Source organism: Vicugna pacos, chromosome 15 (genome assembly GCF_048564905.1).
Source record: "Vicugna pacos chromosome 15, VicPac4, whole genome shotgun sequence".
NCBI classification, from domain to species: Eukaryota; Metazoa; Chordata; class Mammalia; order Artiodactyla; family Camelidae; genus Vicugna; species Vicugna pacos.
The window spans coordinates 51,121,000-51,141,624 of record NC_133001.1 but is presented as its reverse complement, the minus strand read 5'-3'; the positions used below and the strand labels follow the sequence as shown (position 1 = coordinate 51,141,624).

The window sequence follows — 20,625 nt, the reverse complement described above, 5'->3', positions numbered from 1 at the left end:
TTCCACTTGTAAATGATAAAAGGAATCTGGGCTGGCAGTGAGGATCCAGCTAGTTATTACTGCCTCCTGATGGGCAAGTGACAAGGAACAAGGAAATCCATGTGTTCCTTGCACAGGGCTGGGTGCTCACTGCGGTGTTGTTCAGTTACAGAGTCGGGAGTATGGGAGGCATCGTGATGGGTGAGACACAGAACTGGATCAGGAGTCTGGCTATGTGATGGGGGGCAGGTCATCATGCTCTCTGGGCCTGGACGTCCCAGGTGGACGTTGAGCCAGTGGGTCAGACATTGCACATGGCATCTGGGTCAAGGACAACTCCGAGCAGTGCCTAGAACAGGGGCTGGCACGGAGATTAATATATCTTGAATCAGTGAATGAATCAGTGATGGCTGTCCTGGGCCCAGTTTTGAGAAAAATCAGGAGGCCTCGACCAGGCTTGGCAGGAACATTTATGGTGACTAATGAGCCACGTCGGCCATGGGCAAGGTCAGGAAGGGGCGAGGGCTTCACGTATGGCAGTTACTGAAGCTGGACTAGACGAGTGCCAAGCCCCTGCAAGTAACGGGCAAGATCTGGTTCTGTGTCCACTGGGCGTTGGAATCACGTGATGTGGAAGAACCGATTTCTAACTGCCTGGAGAGCTGGGTGCAGGGCGATGGCCTCGGCCGCCTGGGCTCTGTCCGCACAACCGCAGGGGGCGCCCTTCGCCTCGCCCAGAGTGCGTTCCCAGAGCCGCTCAGCACAGCTGTGCTGGGTGGGAGCACTGAGTGGCCTGGGAGTCCCGAGACCTGGCTTCTCGCCGCACTTGACTGGGATCGGCTGCCAACTCCTAGGGGGCCCATGTTCAAGCCCCTCCCTCTTGGGCTGCCATGTTCAAATCGTCATTCGTGGAATCCCCTGGCTCCTACGGACTCTCCTTGGACCCTGTTCCAAGCTCTTGGATGGTAGGAGGTTCTGTTTGCCTTGCCAGGGAGCCAGGCCCCTGACTGGGGCAAACGGAATTTGTTTCCCGGCAGCTGCAAAGACAGACTGATGCTTCAGACCAGGAGAAGCAGGGGTGATGCTGGGGTGATGCTGGGGTGACGGATGGGGGGCTTCTGGCAGAGACCAGCGCCCTCGCCAGCTCTGAGGCTCTGGGGCTGGACACCAGACCTTTTGTCCCCTCTTAGGAGCGCTCATGTGGTGATGACCTTTAGACACCGGTGTGAGATGCACCCCAGCCTTCCTGTTCTGGCTCAAGGGAAGGATCCAGCCCACCCGTGGCACACGAGCACCGGCTCTGCCAACGTGACAGCAGTTTTCTGCACGGGCCCCACCGGGCCCTCCCTCGGAGCCCTGGTATTGCCCCGTCTCCTGCCTGGACTCCCGCCCTCCTTCCTCACATTCACCCTTCACAGTCCCGTTTGAGTGTAACCATCTCAGCGAGGCCACCCCGACTTCACCTTCCAGAGAGAATCACCCTCTCTTCTGCTCCTCTTCTATTTCAGGGTTCCCCCACAGAGCACTTAACACACTGGGTTAGAGTGGTCTCCCCCCAGTGCCTGGGAGCTTTCCGGGAAGGGCCGGTATCTGCACAAAATAAGAATAAGCCACTTCTGTAAGGCACCAACCATGTGCCTGGCCCCTTGCTAAGCATTCCTCGTGTATAATTTCATGAGATGATCACTAAGCTTGATTCCATTTTATAGAGGAGGAAACTGGGGCCCAAGGTCATGGCATGGAGGTGGCAGAATGGGATTCAAGCTCCCTGTCCCCTGCTCGGCCTGGCCTTCCTGCCCTGTGTCCCGCAGCCCTGGGACCCGTCGGGCGGTGGTGGGGGCGCGGTCCTCTGAGCATCCTGGGGGCGGCTCGCCCTGTGTGGTGGAGAGGGGCGGACGTAAACATGACAGAGACACGAGCCATTTTCTGAGGGAACGTTATCTGTGCAGACTCGTTCATGGTGCATTGAAATAAATAATTCCTTCCAGGGGGATTTATCTTTCCTGCAATTAAAAAAAAATTTTTTTTGATGTGTGGCAAGTGTTAAAATTTGTTTTCAAGATCTGTTAATGAACGCCAGAGTGATTATGCTGAGAACCCCATCAATTACACGGAAAATCAGGTAACCAGACTATTTACTTTCTGTAATAGATGTGTGGGCTCCTTGTTCACTCTCTGAAAGAACATTCCTGAAAGGGTCATTTTTTATTTCCTGAGATGCCTTTTCTCCTAATTGCTTGAAGGTTTGAAAATTGCTCCCTTTCCCCCATTTTCATTCTGCGCGAATGTATTTCCTCGTGTCACAATTCGCTGACACCTCCGGTCCCCTGGAGAAGCAGGGCCCTCCTCCAGCCTCCCACGTGCCTTCTGTCTCACCAGGAAAACCTCGGAGATTCAAAACCAAGTTGGAAGAAATACAGCTCCTTTGGTTTTTCTCTTTTGTAAACAGATTTGACAAAATGGAGTGGGAAGAACCCAAGAACGGGTATGGGGGAAGCTGGCTTCCCTCCCCAGACCTGCCATGGATTTGCTGAGGACATGGGCAAGTCCCTCCCCTCTTCTGTTTCCTGGAGTGTCCGATGAGGGCAGAAGACGATCTGGGGGTCCAACGTGGGGGATGAAGTCCTGGATTTTAGTGAAACCTGAGGAAATCTTTCTCTCAGAGCTTCCTGACACATCCAGTCTGCCCAGTGAGACATCCATGCTGAATTTCTCCCTCGTGGAAATGCCATAACCAAGGATTCAAATGTCGAGGGGCTAGCCCACCTGGCCTTCCAGTCTCATCTAGCTCTGGTTCCTTGGCCGGATGGGGTCAGAGGGTCTCCCATCCTGATAAGTCAGCTGTACCCCTTGCCAGGTGCCCGCCACCTTGCATACCATGTGCTCACGCAGACTTGAGGCTGGCTCCCCATGGACAGATACTCCCCCTGGTCCTTGCACCCTCCCCCTTCTGGCAAATGTTATAGTTCTGAGCTGAGCACACCCTTGTTTGGCTCTTTTATCTCTTGGACTCCATCTAGCCACGCTCTAAGACAGAAAGTGGAGACGGAAGCCTTCCTTAAAAGTGAGTCCACCTTGGAGATACTAGATGACCTGATGGTAAGAGGGCAAGCCAGCCTCGTGGATAGCTCCCAAGCTGGGGTCCCTGTTGTCCTCCTTGAAATTGTGTATTTCCATCCTAAACAAAAGACCATCGTTGGCTTGGCCTGAATACACACCAATTACCACACACATCAAATACACGAGCTCTAGTTTTAACCAGCCTCTGAGCTGGCTCAGTGAGTCTGTCCTTGAACTGTCCCTTCCTTCCCCAGCTGGAGAAGCTTCCCCAACTCCCTTACTGTTCCCACCCAGCCTCCTGCCAACCAGCACACGTGCATTGAACTGTTGCATGAATGAGAAATCTCCTTCTATCTTGTGAAGCTGAGACATCTGGGGGCTTATTGTTATAGCAGCTAGCACTAACCTGGCTGATTTGGTTTGCTCTTTAGACCTCTTACCACTCCATCATGTACTGCTCTTATGGGTCTTTCTCTCTCACTAGGCTGGGCGCTCTCCGAGAGAAAAGGCTACATCTGATTTGTCTTTATATTCTTGAGGTTGATGATTGCGCCTGTAACACGTGTGGGTTGAATGAATGAATATTAAAACTCTTGGCTGTTTAAACTTATAATCACAAAGAAAAGTTGAAAGTGTTGTTGGACATTTTTCTTTACATCAAAATGGGACTGGAAATCCTAGAAGGCTTCTTGGAGGTGGTGACTGAAACTTTTTTTTTTGAATTTTAAAAATTGGGTTAGTTAGCAAGGGAGGAAAATACCTAAAACAAGGACCACAGTAGACATGGTGGTGGGGGGCGGGTGTTGAAATTGTTGGTAAGTTGAGGTGCGGGGAGTTGTGGTGGGGAAGAAATAGGATTTGGGAAGTAAGAGAAGAAGTACCATGAAACTGCGTGAATGAAAAAGGAAGCAACAGAGAAGAACGCTAACCTTGACCGGGTACTTTCTGGTGCCAGGTACTGACCTACCATCCTCGTTCCTGCTCCTCCGCATGTTCACCTTGATTTTACAAGTGAGCCTTAGAGACTTTGGCCTTGTCCCAAAGGGGGACACAGCAAGACACTAGGAAGGAGGTAAGAGCCAGAGGTCAGCAGCCTCGGCTGTGCTGCCCTAGAACCCAGGCTTGGGGCTTTGGGTCCCTTGGGTAAAAGAGGAAGAACCCTGATTCCGTGAGATCTCTCTGTAGTGGGAGTAAAACACACAAACAACCCTCCTGCAGCCTAGAGCTGAGCACACACCGCGAACGCTTTTGGTGAAAACATTCCTAGTGTTTGGGATAAATAAGTTTATCCCTCTCCTCACTATCCATCTTTGCTACTCAGGATGGAAGATGGAGATTAAGGTGGAAGCCTTTTGGTGATTCATTTCTTCATTGGTTCTTTCATTCAATAAACCTTTATCGAGCACTTAGTGCATACCCAGTCCTGAGCAGGGTACCAGGAATGCAATAGTGAACAGCAAGGCCACCTTCATGGGGCTGACCTGGTGGCGCTCCGCAGGTGGTCGCCGTGGTTACAGCCGCAAGATTCTTCCATACAGGGTTGTCCATGAAGGCTCTACACCGGAGAGATACCGAAAGAGAGCAGTGGGGTCTGCGGGCTTACTTTAGTTAGAACGTGCAGGGAAAGCCAGTCTGGAAAGAGACATTTGCGCTTAAGGTATGACTGATGAGATGGAGTCAACGCGCAGAGAGCTGGGAGGACGGAGCCCGGGAGAAGGGGACTTTGGGAAAAGCCCCCAGAGAGCGATGCTGCCTGGACCCTAAGATCACGGAGCTTGGGCTGCTCACTCCCTGGGACAGAGGCATTTGGGGCAAGACCCCCAAGAAGAGACCAAGCCCAACAAGCTCTCTGGTCCACAGGAAATCATGACCTCAGATGCCGGCGTCTGTCCTCATCATTCCTGATGTTTGACAACTATTTCCTTCCCACCGCAGGCCCAGCCTCCAAGTGCAGAAACACCGGAGCACGCCAATGAAATTGATTTAGTGCTGGCGGCGCACTCGCTTCCCCGGCCGCGGGCAGGAGAGATTTACGGCCCCTGGAAGTGCCACCCCTCCCTGCTTCCTGTAAATCTCCCACCACATTTTGGGCGGCTGGAGCTATTTGGGTAACCTTTATCTGAACCAGAACTTCCTCGCCAGGAACTTCAGAGGGTACCTCCAGGAAGGACAGGAGAACCCCAGGGGCTGACTTGTTTTGGGGAGGATTCCAGGCCTGCTGAGGACAGCTGCTCCGCAGGCATCAGGCCGAGAACAGAGTTCTCCTTTGATGCAGGGATGGCTTTGTGGGGAAGGCACAAGCCCCCAAAGGGGCATTTGGGGTTTATGGAGGGCGTGTGGATAGGCAGCACGCGATTAAGCCCGAATGTCGGGTGCGTGGAAATAAAAAGGGTCGAGGGACTCGTCGGAGGCCAGATGCTCGTGGCTGCGAGGAAAGCCATGCGATGTAGAAGAGAGAGCGAGGGTTTGAGTCAGACGCATCTTACAGACGTTATATTATATTATATATCAACGTGTCCATGGTCTGTCTCCCTGCCTGGAATCTCATCTCCAAGAGGCCAGGTCTTTGATTATTCCCAGATACACCTTCCGCACCTAGAACCGCGCCTGGCTGATGGCGAGCGCTCAGTAAGTCGTTGGTGAGTGAATGAATAATTCCAGATATACTCTGGCTCCACCACTGCAGGACCTTGAGCAAGTCTCTGCCTCTCCAAGCCTGGGCTTCCTCCTTTGGATACTGGCAGCAAGAATTGATCAATCAAAATAATAAGGGAGATGCTATTTGCCTTTAACATTTCAGTAAAGATTATCTTCCTTCTCTTTCCTCTTTGCTGCTCCTCTCTGAGGCCTGGGAGTGAAGCCATAATAGGACACGTGTCATGCCCTCGAAGCAGCAGGCACTGGGCCTCCAGGTTTGGGGCGCTTCCCATTGCAGGAGGAGCCACCACACTGAACGGATCACTTAAATGTGTGTTTCTTTGTGATTCTGCAACCAAGAGATTTTTTTTTTAAAGAATCAACAGAATGTAGTAATCCAATCATAAAGGACAGTCAAATGTGCTTACATATCTTCAAGAAATCAATCATCTAAGTTATAAAAAATAAGTAGTTCATTTGTGTTCGTTTTTTTAGATTTCACATGTAAGTGATATCATATGGCATTTTTCTTTCTTTTTCTGGCACAACCAAGAGATTTTTGAAGTTACCTCCTGCACAGGGACGGTGCAGAAGAGGCCAGGGAAGCCCTTTGCAGGCTGTTGGGGTGGCCACAAGCTGTGGGAAAGGACACAGCACTCTGAGTTCTAATATGGAGTCAGCTCCAGAGCAGCTGCCATGTGATGCCGTATGACGCGTCCTCCGGGAAGTCTTCCAGGACCAGCTCTTCATGTGACCCAGAGAAAGCTGGATTTGGACCCCCAGAGCACCACGCTCCCCTCTCTCAGAGTGCTGTCCCTTCTTTAAATGCTGCCTCAGTGTACCTTAGAGACAAAGAATGCATCTTCCTTTTCTTTATCCCTCGGCTCCTTCTGCAGAGTGAGGGGACAGAGGGAAGAGGGGAGCTGGTCGAACCTCCCCCGGTGCCCGTTGTGACATTTATCCTGAACAGGCTAGTCAGTGGCTGCAATCTCTGGACAGAAGGAGCAAACTGAAATTGCTTCAGTAAACAGCCCGGTCAGAGCAAACCCGGGCCTCATTAAACCACAATTAGGATTTCTGCTTTGGCTTCGGAGGAACTCCGCTTGGGACCTAAGACTGTTTATTTGAATAAGACTGTGGCTGGGGCGGCAGGAGGGGAGGGACAGAGGTGGAGGTGGAGGTCAGGCGGCAGGCGTTGGATCTTTCTGTCATTCTGGACACTTTAATAATGGGAAAACCTTTGACCTGAGCCCTCCCAGATCCCTGGATTCCAGAACCCAAATAACTAGGGGACGGCAGTTTTGAATCTGCCTCAAATTCCTAATTAAATGGGATAAGGTACAGAAAGCACCCTGTGCCCAGCGAGGGCTCAGTAAAGGTGAGTTACCTCTTAGTAATCTGGTCCGACATCCACATCAAAACCACAAGAAGAAAAGCTCACTTTTTGTTAAAATTCTTGTTTAGGCTGTGAGTGGCCACAGTATCTTTCATTTGCCCACCATTTTTTTTTTCCCCTGTTGAAAAGCCAACAAGCAAATGAACGACCAGATCTCTTGTGTATAACATTTTTAGGTACTAAATACTGTATTTCTCTGAGCTTTCCTTCCAAGATTCTGCTCAGCCTATTTCACCTCCCCCAGATCCTGGTTCTCCCGCTGCCCCCTCATCTTTCTATGACTCCACATGGCAGTAACACAGCTAATGTTTTTCTCAGGGCTTGGCCATTTACAAAGTCTTTCTTCCATGTAGCTTTTCTTGTCAACGCTTCTCAAGAGTCATTTCAGGTCAGTGTTAATCAGCTTTCTCATTTTAGATTTCGCTTTTGATTTTGCTCACTATCTTCAAGCCAGTAAGGAGTTCCCCAATAGATAATCCATTCAACTAACAATCATTTGTAGAGCACCTACAGTGTGTGGGCACTAGAGATATGGAATGAATAACACAAGCCCTGCCCTCTGGGCAGGTTATCTAATTATCTGGTGGTCCATTTGAATTTCTGTGGGTCTCTGAAAGCAGCTCTCCTTGGACTAGCCCAGTCTCTGATGTTTTCTGGCTGAAGGGATGGCATATTCTAGAACATCATGCAATATTAGAACATATTATAATATGGGGTTGAAGACTGGTCTGGGTTGGGGAGATAAAAGCCTTAGCTCTGCCACTAACCTACTATATGACCTTGACCACTTTACTGTTCGCTTGCAAGGCCTTGGTTATCTCATCTGCAAAATGGGACGTGGTCTGTAAAGTTCTAAAAGTTAAGCGAATCTGGATTTTATATTATACACGCAAAGGTGAGGCAGTATGGACTATTGTGTATCCATTGATTGAGTGATGATATTTGCCAGGAGTATGAATTATGTTTTCTCTGATTAGTGACCCACGAAGAGGAAAAGACCTCTTTGTAATGTTGGGTTGAATTTATGCAGGCTTTTGAGGAAGTCTGTCAAAAGGGCCCTGTGACGTGGAGTTGCCTGGTCAGTCCGGGCTCCCAGTAAACGTTTGCTGAATGGATGAACGTGAGGCAGGCGTGGTAGGCTCTGCTGAGGCGTGTTCACTGATGGATGCCCACTGGTTGAATGTACGTGGGTCAGTGGGGACTGGTGAGTGAAGACATGGATGGTTGGATGGATAGATGAATGAGTGAACAGATGGGACACGCCAGAGACAGTGACCTGAGAGGCTCCCTCGGGAGCGTTTTCTCCAAGGAGTTCCCAAGGTCCATGCTCAGGGCAGCCTGAGGTAGACCAGCAAGCCAAGCCCTATGAACATCCAAAGGGCGCGAGTCATGCTAAGTCCTACAGACCAGAGGCCTCCCTGAAATCTCCAAGGGAAGGTGTTGCAGGATACACCGGTAGAGGGTGAAGGTTGAGGGCAAGGGCTCACAGGAGAAAAGCCCAAACTTGACTAGTCCAAATTCCACAGCCACCCAGACAGCATAATCACCTCAACCCCCTCACTCCTCTGGGCTCCCATGGCAATTCTTCCTTCCCTCTGCTCTGTCTTCATCTTAATTCTGCTTCACTGGGTAAGTGTGTGAAGGCTGGCTTCCTTGGCTGACCTGAGCAGGCTCTGTGTCTGCTTCATCTCGGCACCTCCCCAAGCCCGGGGTCTGGCTTGAAATAAGTCCCCGGTCATGGAATGAATAGATGCATGACTGACTCTTAGTCTACAGCTGGTGGCTCCCTGAAGCTCACAGGACACTGAGTAAATATGTGTCGCCCTCAATTGTTGTTGACAACCTTTTTCTAACTGGGAAGAACGGTGCATATTTCACACCACTGTTAGCAAACAGTTTTTATATATTAACAGTAATATTTCCCTTAGCAACAAATCCAATTTGCATAATCCTTTGTAGGTTTTGATGTTTCATCTCAATTGTCTCATTTTCATCTTCAGTGTCCCTGACAGGAAGCTGGAATAGAGATGATAATCTTCTATTTGGGGAAGAAACTGAGGCTCACGGAAGTCAGGTGGCTTGTCCAAAGTCATGCTGAGGGGCAGGGGCAGGGCTGGGACAGGCCCTGGGGTCCTGAGTCCTGATTCCCACTCTCCCGCTGTGACGGGTTTCTACATTCACCTACCCCCGTGGCCATGTTTACAAGAAACTAGGAGGCCAAAAAATGGTCGGATCAAAGAACATTTAAAAAGAATGATCTTCTTAATTAATAACAAAAGCAAATGCCGGCTTTTGGTGCGTTCGTAAATAGCGAGCTTCAACCTAATTGATTAAAATGCCCTGGTACCAAATGAACGGCCACTTCAAAAACAAGGAAATCCAGCCAAGGCCACAGTAAAACCGTTCTCCCCTCTTTTAAACCATCTTTGCGGTTTTCAAATTTGCCTGAAACTCTTCTCCGTGTCTGGGCAGGTCACACCTGCCAACTTGACATGCGCGCGGGGGCGACGTGGGGTGGCGGGGGCGACATGGGGTGGCGGGAGCCGGCGGGCTGTGGGGCTTTAACCGGACTCTTCCATGCTCTGTGACCTGGAGCAAGTCTCAAAGCGGTGCTGGGTCTCGAGATCTCTCTCTCCTTTGAAATGGGAGGGCAACCTTATCTATTAAAATTTTTAAATGTAGATAAAACAGCCAGCATGGTGTGTGACACAGAGTGGGTGGCCTATAAATGGATGCTTGCTTCCTCTTTCTTCATAAGGGCCTTAAAGGACCTCAAGGACTCTATAAACACAGGAGCGAGAGGTTCTCAGAGATGGGAGCCGAATGGCTAAATTCCTACGGCCCAAGGTACCTGGCTCCTGCAGGACTTTTGAAGTCAGGTCCTGTATTTGGTGTGACATGAAGCACGTCATTCACCCTCTCTGGGCCTCAGTTTCCTCATCTGTGAAATGGCTGTCCTAATGCCGACTTCGGGGGTGTGTTAGGATTGAATGAGAACACGCGCAGAGTTCTGGGTCTCAGTATGTGGTGAGCTTTCACTATCGCTCTCGCACAGGAGGCAAGGAGGAGAGCTTGGGAAAAGCTGTCCGGAGAACCAGGGTCAAGTCCCGATGCCGCCACTTCCAGGCCTGCCGCACCTGCTTCCTGGGCCTTGCTCGCCTTGTGTCTAGGATGGGGCGGATGATTCTTGGCCCGCCTACCTGCAAGGCAGCTTTAAGGGCCTATGAATTAATTGATGGTCTTGACCTTGGCTGCCCACTACACTCGGCCAAGGAGCCTTAAAAATGACCCCATCCTGGGACCCACCTCTGATCAACCCAATCAGGATTTAGGGGGCTGGGACCCAGGCAGGCGTGTTTCTCAAATGTCCCCAGTGGATCCAGTGTGCTGTCAGGTTGTGAGTCACTGAGATAAAGATGTGGCCTTGTTTCCCAAATCATCAAGGCCTGTGCACATGTGGGGTTCAGGCAGGAGGGCTCCCCTCCAGGTCCTGCTCCTGTTCCTGGGGGACAGAGACTTCTCGGGGTCACCATTTCTTCCTCTGCTCCTTTGATTCCCTTTCAACACTTCCCAGGATTTCTGTCCCCTCTGAAGAAGGAAACAAGGTGCTGGCAGTCACCGGGGCTTGCTGACTTTAACCTTCCCCAAAACAAGCTTTATTGTGAAGACCAAAAGGTCTTATAAACCTTAATGAGCGGCATATGTGAAACACATACGTGAATTGCTTGTTTGAAAAATATTTCCCAGCGAGCCTTCAATAGCAGAGCCTTATTATTCTAAACGGGAGCTTGTCTTACCAGAGGACCGAACAAAACCCCAGTTGGAGATAATTATCTTAGCAGAGTTCCCGTGGGTCCCAGGAGAGGGGCTGGGGGTGGAAGTCACTGGAACACGTGCGCTAACTCGGGCTGCCTTTGTGTACACAGCAAATACAAAAGCTGGGCCTTCGGCAGTGAGAATTCCAGCTCCTGAAGTGGTGACCTCAACATTCGTTCCGGGGATGGCGAATAGGCTGGTCTCCATGGGTGGGGGGCTGGAGGTGGGAAGGAGGAATGGAAGACACGTGTCCAAACTCTTGCTCCCGGCAAGAGCTGGGCGGTGCAGGTGGAAGATAATGGAGCCAGAGATGGGAAGACACAGGCTTTTCCAGTTAATTCCGGTCTGGGGATGTGACTCTGAGCAACTCACTCCTGTTAAGTCTCAATTTCTCTGTGTGTCAGATGGGGCCACTGGGATGGACCAGCAGGATGACACCAGGGACTGGAAATGATTTAATCCGATGTGCTAAGGAGGAAAGCAAGCTCTGTATGGGTGAATTTCATGGGCAGCAACTTCACACGCAACCTGCCTTGACCTCACAGAAGACAAGGCTGGGACACAGCCTCAAGCAAGAATTTCGGGTTCCTAGGGCCCCCCCACTTCCTGGGACTGTTCAGCTACCATTACCTGAAGGTTTGGGCCGTCAGCCTCCTGAGCCTGGCACCCAGATGTTCAGGGAAAGTGGGCCACTGGGTCTCAATTAGCTGGGTAATTGCTTCAATTCCCTATTGCTCTCTACCCCTAATTATCTCCTTGCCGCCTCCCATTCCTGAGCTCAGGAATGCTACAGCCCTGCTCTTTTCTCAGCCGGGAAGCCACAGGGGGAAGCCACTTTGGTGGGACTTGTCCCACAGCTGCAGGCAGTCCAAGGAGGAGCAGGCAAGCCCCATCAGGCCCAAAGCACTCTTTGATCCCTGTCTTCCCACTCCAGATCTCCTCCAGAGGCTTAGGGGGAGCCTGCTGGTGTAGGCATAAGGGGTTGGGGGGGCAATCGGTTGAACCAGATGACCTGTGAGGCTGTAGGTTGAAATGGACCAAACTGGAGATTTGGGGGGGGAGCCAAGGGCTGCGTTACCTTGTGCAGCTGATTTTACTTGCCCCAGCCTCAGTTTTCTCATCTGCAAAATGGAGCTAACGAGCTCTCTCCGGAAAGGTTGTGTTTGTTAGGGTTAGGATAGTCAATTATGCAACGTGCATGCATAATTAAGTAGGTACCTGGCACACCGGTGTGGCTGTATGTAGCGCCTCCTGCTTCTCCATCCTCTCCGTCGGCAACAACCCTTTATGCTAGCGAGGCAGCTGAACAAATTGGGCAGAGTTTCAGAGCAGGGGCCGTGGGCAGCTCAGCCCCTTCCACGCTATCAGCCTTGGTTTCCCCACCTGTAAAATGTGGACCCCCTAAGGGTACTTGCATCTTCTGATGTTCTAGGAGGGGAGAAAGAGCACATCCTCCCTGCCCCAGAGACTTCATCCAGGCAAAGCCCCACGTCAGGCTTCTCTCCTGCCTCCAGCACACGCCCCCTGCCTGTTTTTCCACCAAGGTAAACAGAGTCATTAACGCTTTATCTTAATTGCCACTAATGATGGTAAATATGCTTGATTACGTAAAACAAGGCTTTCTGGTCTAATTCATTTCCTAAGCTGAACGGCAATATTTAACATTTCAACGGAGTTATTCCAGCTTTGCAGCTGAACCGAACTGGTCCATTGTGGGTTATTAATGGTGGATTTGACTTCTCCTGGGACAAGCTGTTGGGGACAAATATGAGGCAGGAGCAAAAAGAAAGACCAATCACCCAGAGGAGGTCAGTCCCTAGTGAAAGGACTGAAGGATGATTTTTCCCCTGGTTACTCCATTGAATTCGCGTCAGTCATTCTCATAGGTTTTTTTTTTTTTAAGTATTTCATAAAGCATTTTAAATCCAGACTCCATCAAACTGGAACTTTTAGGAAATTTGCTAAAAGATTCAGAATTAGGTTTATCTTCACTCATGTGTCTTACGTGCGTCTGTGTCTGTATAAATATGTATTTCTTCCATTATTTTTTAAAACTAGAATTCCTTTTTTTTCTTTTTGGGTTTCTTAACAATGTTGTCTGATTGTAGTGCTTAACTTTTTTTATTTAAATCACTTCCTCTTAAAACAATTCAATAAATTGCTTTGCGGCCAGTGGCAGCGTGTAAATGATAAATGCATACGTACGTACATTTTCTTCAACCATCAGAAAGCTTGTCAGGCTCTATGGTGAGAATTTTCACTTAAAAAAAGTGGTGATCCAGTTCTAGCACGAATTGCGGGGCCGTGGTGGAACTGAGGCCTCCTGCCGACAGCCGTGGGAGTGAGCCATCTTGGGACTGGAGCCTTCGGCCCCAGGTAAGCCTTCGGAGACTGCAGCCCCGGCCAACATCCTGACTGTGGCGTCATGAGAGACCCAGAGCCGAACCAGCCAGCTAAGCCCCTCCTAGATTCCACACCTGGAGAAACTGCAAGACAGTAAGTATATGTTGTTTGAAGCCCGTAAATTCTGGGCCACCAAATTGCTACTCAGCAGTAAGTAACGAATACAGTTCTTAACCAGTGGGGGACAGGAGTGTGTGCTTCTGTCTTCCATCCTCTGGAAGAACAAGTTTACACCATGATTTACGGGGTTCCTGGTGGGACTGGGCCACAGTTGCCAGTGTGAAAAGCAGCTCCACAAAACATCCCTTCCTGACTTTCCCCCAACCCCGTCTCTTCTTCACTCCAGCTTTCCAGGATCAGTTCTCGAATGAGCAACCTGCACCCAAATCCTTGTCTCAGGCTCTGCTTTGGAGAAAACTCCAGCTAAGACAAGGGACTTCACGTAAAAAGCCTTAGAAGCCAGAATGTGAAAACTCCACGAGGGTAACGGGAGGCAGAACTGGTTGACACGAGAGTCTTGAGGACAATTAGCAGACAGCCCGAAGTTCCAGATGCGTGCGCTCCCTTGTGCCGTCTAGACAAGTCCTCTCGGTCTCCTCGGGGGGCTGGAGGCCACGCCCCACGCCTCAGCAGTGGGGTGGAGGAGGCTGGGATGTGTGTCTTGCCTCTCCCGCTAACTTGCTGTATTCAGAAGTCCACTGATGTCCTTGGGCCTCGTTGACAAACCTTATATGCAGCCAGGGCATCTCACTGCCCTAGACATTGGTGAAGACTCCTGAAGGGAGAACCGTAAAAGGTGAGGGTCCCCAAGGTGGTCTCTAAGTCCCCTTCACTCACATCTCCTGAGATCGGCATTTTATCTCCACACCTTGGGTGGCCTCTTAGGGGAGACTGACCTGGTTTTGGAACCATCTCAAAACCGAGGGGGACTGGGGCCGAGTGTGCGCATTAAGAGCTCTCTGCTTACCCGTCTGCCACGTCGCTCAGAGATGGGCTGGGAGGGGCAGATTTCTCACGTTGGAAAGTGACAGCATCATTTCCTAATGATCACATTTGGGGGAACAGATGGGGAAGCATGTGGAGGAATCATGGGCTTCTTTTAAAAAGGGGGGGTGCGGGGCATGTTTTCTAAAGAAAGTTGCCTCTGAACACTTCCACCCAGCCGTCCTGAAAGCATTTGGGGCTTATGAGGCACTTGATACATAAGATGCTTTTTTACAGATGAGGGAACAGAAATGGGTGCAGGGAGGCAAGACAGATATTTACAGAACACCTGCAGAGAGCCAGGCGTCTCCTGTTATGGGAACATTTTACATCTACAGTAGCCCCGCAAGGTAAGTGCTATTGTCTGCTTCGAAAATAAGAAAATGGGGGCTCAGTGGTTGGGAAGCAGAGCTGGGATTTGAACCTGGGGTTGTCTGGCCCCAAAGACCCCTTTAGAGTTTGCTAGGAACCAAGGGAACGCAGCACAGGCTCTGGGTCAGTGCACAGGTGGGCACTCAAAAGTCCCGAAACGCCTCCTCAAGTAGTTAAACGTCGGATTATCGCATGACCCAGCAATTCCACGTCTAGGTAGATACTCGAAAGAATTGGATGCGAGGACTTAGAGACTTGCACACCCACGTTCACAGCAGCCGAAACTGCAAACAACACAAATGTCATCGACAGACGAATAAACGAAATGTGGAGCATACATACAACGGAGTATTATTCAGCCATAAAAGAGATGAAATTCAGACCCTTGCTACAATACCCATGAACCTTGAAGATACTATGCTAAGGAAAATAAGCCAGCCACGAAAGGACAAACATTGTGCGATTCGACTTACTTGTGGTACCAAGAGTAGGTAAATTCCCAGAGACAGAAAGTAGAGTGAAGGTTACCAGGGGCTGGGGCGGGATGGGGAGCAGGAGTTATTTATTTAATGGGTACACAATTTCAGTTTGGAATGCTGAAAAATTCCTGGAGACGCGTAGGAGTGATGGTTGCCCACATTGTGACTGTACTTAATGTTACTAAATTTACACTTAAAAATGTTTAAATGGTAAAACTTATGTGACATGTATTTACAGCAATTTTTTTTTGTTTTAAACCTTGGCACAGGGCAGATTTCTGCTACACGTCTTGCGGGAGCCTGGGCTGCAGAGAGATGCACGCTGATGGGATGGATCTGGAGGGATTTCTTGGAGGGAGTGGAATGCAGCTGGGTCTGGAAGGATACGTGGACTTCATTAGGCAGTTTTGGAGAAAGAAGGGCATTTTGGGACAGCTGTGAAGATGGGCAGAAGGGATTCCTGGCTATACCTGCCAGGCTGGACACAGTCCAGTACAGCTGGGTGTAGTGGACAAGGCTAAGAAGGGAGGGCTGGAGGACTTTGCCTGCCGAGAAGTGTCTGTCTCCACCTGAGGTTGAACCGGAGGGGGACCAGCAGCATCCGTTACACAGGGACCCCTCCTCAACACAAAGGGACTCCGAGAATAGCAGTGCAGAGTAATTCCAGGTGACAGCTCTAACCTCCTTCCCATCTTGTGGTCACTTCCACCTGGTCTCACTGCCCCGAAACAAGCTGGCTGTGCCCCATCCTCCGCCCGCCGTGGCCTCAGCTGCTGAGACCAGCTCAAGGTCCTGCCACAACGGTACGCTGGCTGTTGGCTACCAGGACCGTGGCCCTTTTCAGTTTTAGAATCATTTCAATGTGCTGCATCCCTAATAAACACTAATAAACTCATGGATTAGGAAAGGAAGATGTACCCCTAATTGTGTAAGGATATTTTTTAGTGCCACGGCCTGGATATTTGTGTCCCCACCAAACGTCGTGTGTTGAAACCTGACACCCAAGGTGATGGTATTTGGAGGTGGGGCCTTTGGGAGGTGCCTGGGTCATGAGGGCAGAGACCCATGAATGGGATTAGTGCCCTTATAAAGCGGCCGAGAAGGCTCCCTAGCCCCTTCCACAGTGTCAGCACACAGTGAGGAGTCTGTGACCCGGGACAGAGCCCTCGGGCTGGCACCCTGATCTCGGACTTCCAGATTCCAGAACTGTGAGAAACAGACTTCTGTTGTTTGTAAGTTGACCAGTCCCTGGTGTATTTTGTTACAGTGGCCTGAATGGACTGAGGCATTAGCTGGTGAATTCTGGATTTTGATGCTGGTTCCATTTACATCTCTCAATGTCAGGATGGATGGCCTTCTGAGCTTGGAGACAGAATCCTTTTAGCTTCTGCTCTCTGATCTTGAGAAAGAAACTTTGTCTCTGGGCTTCAGATTCCCCAGGTGGGACAGATGATGGACTAGATGGTGTCAAAACTCCTGGGATTCCATGGTCCCCCCGACCCAGAGTGGCAGCCATAGCATGTGGCATTTTTCTATCCATCTCAGATGCATATTTGAGGTTGGGGGACCGAGGTGAATCAGTGCTAACAGATTTCCAATCTCAATGAAGTCGAGCGGAATAGACTGTGAGCTGAAACTGGTACTAAAGGTGGTAATGAGCCCCAGCAGACAGATTTGCCTCCAGTTTCAAGCTCCTTTCTGAGAAAGAAAACCTCGAACAGTTCCAAGATTTCTTGGGTGGTGATCAAAGACCACATCTGCCTGGAAGAGCCAAGAAATGCCTTCATCAGGTGGACAAATAATAAAGGGAGGTGCCCCTGTGGTTGAGTCTTTATCGAAGAGCAGGGTGATGATGAAGATTGCCATGGATTTGATGCCAGTAACTTTTCTGAGTTATTTAAACTTTTCTCTTCCTGTGAGATAAGCAACCCTCACAGGGCTGCAGGATCACTCTCCCGACAGGTACTTTAAGTTCTAACCTGAACCCACGTGTTCTGGGGGGGTTTGCATATGTCACGGACCACACACTACCCCTAGCAGGTGTTGTCACCTGGGAGGCATTATCTACCATCTAAACTCGAGTGACTCCCAAGCCACTGTCTCCAAATTGCTGTGTTATACGTCCTGCTGCCCAGCATCATTGTTGTTCCTTCCAAAGGATCTCCAAGTCCAACATCATCCTCTCACATCTGCTCCCCTAGGATCCCCGTCTCAGTGGATGGTACCCCCATCTCAGTGGATGGTACCCTCATCTCCCCAGATGCCCAACTCTGGGCATTATCCTTGCCACCTTCCTGCTGGTCATAAAGTCCCTTCAAATGTTCTGTCATTGTGTCTTTAGAACCTCACACTTGTCTCCATCCCAGCCAGCGCTGTGTCAGGCCACCAGAACCTCTCACCTGGACAAGGGCTCCCACACTCCCCTAACTGAAACAGGGCTTAGACCATCTTGTCAAAAAGCTTGTCTTCATCGAATGCCTCTCCTGCTCAAACTTCATCAGGGCTTTTCCTGGGGAGGCTTTTGCTTCTGTTCTAACATCCTCAGAGATTCTGATCCCAAGTTCCAGAGCCCAGCACACACCCAGGTTTAGGCAATACTGGTCCCTGTGGCCCACGCTTACTGTCCAGCCCCCTGCCCAGAGTTCCCAGCCCAGACGAGGTCACCGCCATGCAAGTCCAGCAGGCCTGTTTCCCCAGGGCACCCTGCGTGGCTGTACTTCTGGGGCTGGGATGTGCTGCTCCCTATGGGGACCCAGACCACACTGTCCCCCGGAGCCCCCCACCCTCACAGGCTGGGGTCTCCATCAGAGCGCTGAGTCCACTGCGCTGTCCAGCTGCTGACCGTCTCGGGACCCGAGCTCCTTCTGGTTAAGGACCGTCTCTTTCCTCTCGGCCCCCAGCGATGGGCCTGAGCAGGGGAAGCTTTCAGTAAATGTTTCTGTGAAAAGATGACTGTCTCTCATAGCTTGCAGCTTTTCAAGCCTTTTTATTAGACTATCAGACACTCAGAAAGATAGACAAAGCCCGAGCCTGGCTGCACTGACTTTCACGTGTGAGCACGCTTGTGTCAGCAGCTCGAGAGGCGACCTCCCGGTGCCCAGCAGGCCCCATCTGCTCTCTCTTGGTCACCGCCGCCCACGCCCGACTTCCAGAACCGGTGTGTGTTCTCTCTCCTGATCCTTGTGCAAGTGGGACCGCGTGGCATGTTCTCTTTTGAGTCTGCTTTCTTGCTCCTTATTTTCTTGAGATTCATCGTGTTTATTTTGTCGAGGTCCACCTGTGTGTTGAGGGCCATCGAGGGTGTGGATAAGAGTGACCAGCTCATTGGCGCTTTAACCTTGAGACTTTTGGTAGCAGAAGTGGGGAAAGAATTCCTTGTCCCTGAGGGTCCAGGGGTCCCGTGCCTTCTGCTCTCCGCTCTGCAGGCCACCCCCCCACCCCCCGCCAGGCCCGCCCCTCTCTGGCCTTGTTCCCCGGGTCCGTGGCGGGTGAGCTCCGAGCGCTCTCCTAGGTCCTTCCTGGCCCTGGCCATCTCTGCTCCAAGCTCTTGGTGTCTCGTCCCCGGCTCCCCTCCCCACGGAGATGACTTCAGGCCAGGGGAATGCCAGGCTGGAGCCTGATTCGATTAAGGGGGAAAGAGGAGCCTTGTGAAGCCACAGGGCAGGCGAGCCACGGCACTGACCCCTCAGAGGCTGGTGATAATGGGGCACATTGCCGGGCCGAGGCTGAGGGCGGCCCCAGCAAACCTGATTACCGGGTCTCTGGCCGCAGCCTGCCTGCGTCTCCCAGAGAGAGCAGCCTTTATTCCCCGAGGCAGGTCCCTGGACAGGCAGGTTTAAATTGAATCAGGGCCCTGCTCCCTGGCACAGAACGGGCTATTCACTGGCCCCACCATCCCCTAGCAAAACAGACCCCTCGGCCATATGGCGGTGGGGGGAAATTGGCTGGACGTGTGGCCGGTGGCCAGTGGCCAGCCTTGCAGCAGCCTGCACAGGCCAGCTCAGAAGAAGGGCTGTCTCCAGGGTCCGTCGGGCCAAGCTTGCGCTCAGGGACAGATGCCCAGGCAAAAATCCTTGGTTGGGTGAGCCGAGGGATCAGGGGCGGAGGGAGAGGCAGGAGTCCTGGGCTGTGGCCAACACCTCACATCACAGTGGCGGTCTAGTCCCAGTCACGCCCAGTAACAGTCGTGGAACTGTGGGAAATCGCTCAGCCTCCCTAGTGTGACTTTACAGGTGGTGTGAGAATGGTGTTCCCCATCTCAGGATGACATGAGACGAGGTACGTGCCCAGCAGGGCTGGGCCTGTGGACAGAAGGGCCATGTCAGTTGGCGGCTTCCCCCTCAGTCCGTCTACAGCAGGGAACGGGGGCCTCAGGTAGAAGCTGGCTACATGGTGCCTTCTCTTTGCCAGCCCAGTGGGTGTCACCCTGACATCTAGCTGTCTGTGTGGCTGTGTGGCTGGCCCACGGCCTGTCAGATACCTGTCCCTATGACATCTTCCTAGAGGGGCCTGAGACACTACTGCCGGGTTTACAGAGGGAGGAGCCACCCTCAGAGAGGTCAAGTGATCTGCCCATGTCAGAGGCAGAGGGGGGCCTGGAATTCAGATCTCCCAGCCCCAAATATAGCAGTTTTAGTCACTATTTTAGAGATAAAGAATTCATGGCCAGAAAGGGCAGTGCTTCTCCTGAGGTGCACTGTGATCACCCATCTTAAGGCTGGACCCCAGCTCCAGCAGCCTGGCCCCCACTGTGCTTAGGGCTGCAGCAGCTGGACCAGTGTACGTGAGTGGTTTTGGGGAGCCTTGTTGCTGAAGCATCAAAGGCCCAGAAAAAAATGCAAAAATACATCTTTCAATATGCCTCAGAAAGCGTGCTAAACTCAGACCTAGAGGCTCCAGCTCCCAGGCCGGTGCCAGCCCCGTCCTCCGTGCCCACCCCCCACTGGCCCTGGCTCCAGGTCTCTCCAACCAATGAGCACCCCAGAGCATCACCTTGGTGCACTTGGCTTCGGATCAGACCTGCCTCCCTCCTCCTGTTTCCATGGAAACACCTCAGGACCCATTGATCAACTCTCACTTGAGGCTTTCATTAGCCCAAACGTTGGAATAAGTTTTGATTCAAACATGACACTTTTTAACGCAGTGAAAAACTCGTTTTGTGCAAAACCCCATTATGTGGAACAGACAAGCGGGTTGATGGCCAATTTACTTAATAGAGCTTTGCAGCTGACATTGAATTAAATCTGCAGGAAGCAGCCTCCACTTTCCCGGGGAAGAGTCACGTGTGGATGTGCAGCGGGCTGGGGATGCAGAGGGAAGGCTGCTCCCGCCCCGTGCCCCGCCCATCCCGCTTCTGCCACTCCCCCCTCCCTCAGCTCCGACATGTCTCTGGGGCTCTGCGGCTCACGGGTGAGCCCTAGATCTCCAGCTGGATCTCACGCCTTACTCCTGTCCTTGCACCCAGCCCCTCGCCCTTCACTCCACACTGTATGCTGATCT

At 51.4% G+C, this 20,625-nt stretch overlaps 2 long non-coding RNA genes across 3 annotated transcripts; one reads left to right on the top strand and one right to left on the bottom strand.

The window, feature by feature from the left end:
• Positions 1-9,725: 9,725 nt before the first annotated feature.
• Positions 9,726-12,385, bottom strand: LOC140685917 (uncharacterized). Its single transcript, XR_012059378.1, has 3 exons — positions 12,272-12,385; positions 12,107-12,190; positions 9,726-11,356 (listed from the first exon to the last, which is right to left on the bottom strand). It is a non-coding gene; the product is annotated as an uncharacterized lncRNA (long non-coding RNA).
• LOC140685918 (uncharacterized) lies at positions 12,349-15,990 on the top strand. Of its 2 annotated transcripts, XR_012059380.1 has the most exons (5): positions 12,349-12,432; positions 13,171-13,384; positions 13,638-14,087; positions 14,513-14,625; positions 15,396-15,990. It is a non-coding gene; the product is annotated as an uncharacterized lncRNA (long non-coding RNA). The 2 variants fall into 2 exon arrangements; XR_012059379.1 differs by having other exon boundaries at positions 13,171-14,087.
• The last annotated feature ends 4,635 nt before the right edge of the window (positions 15,991-20,625 follow it).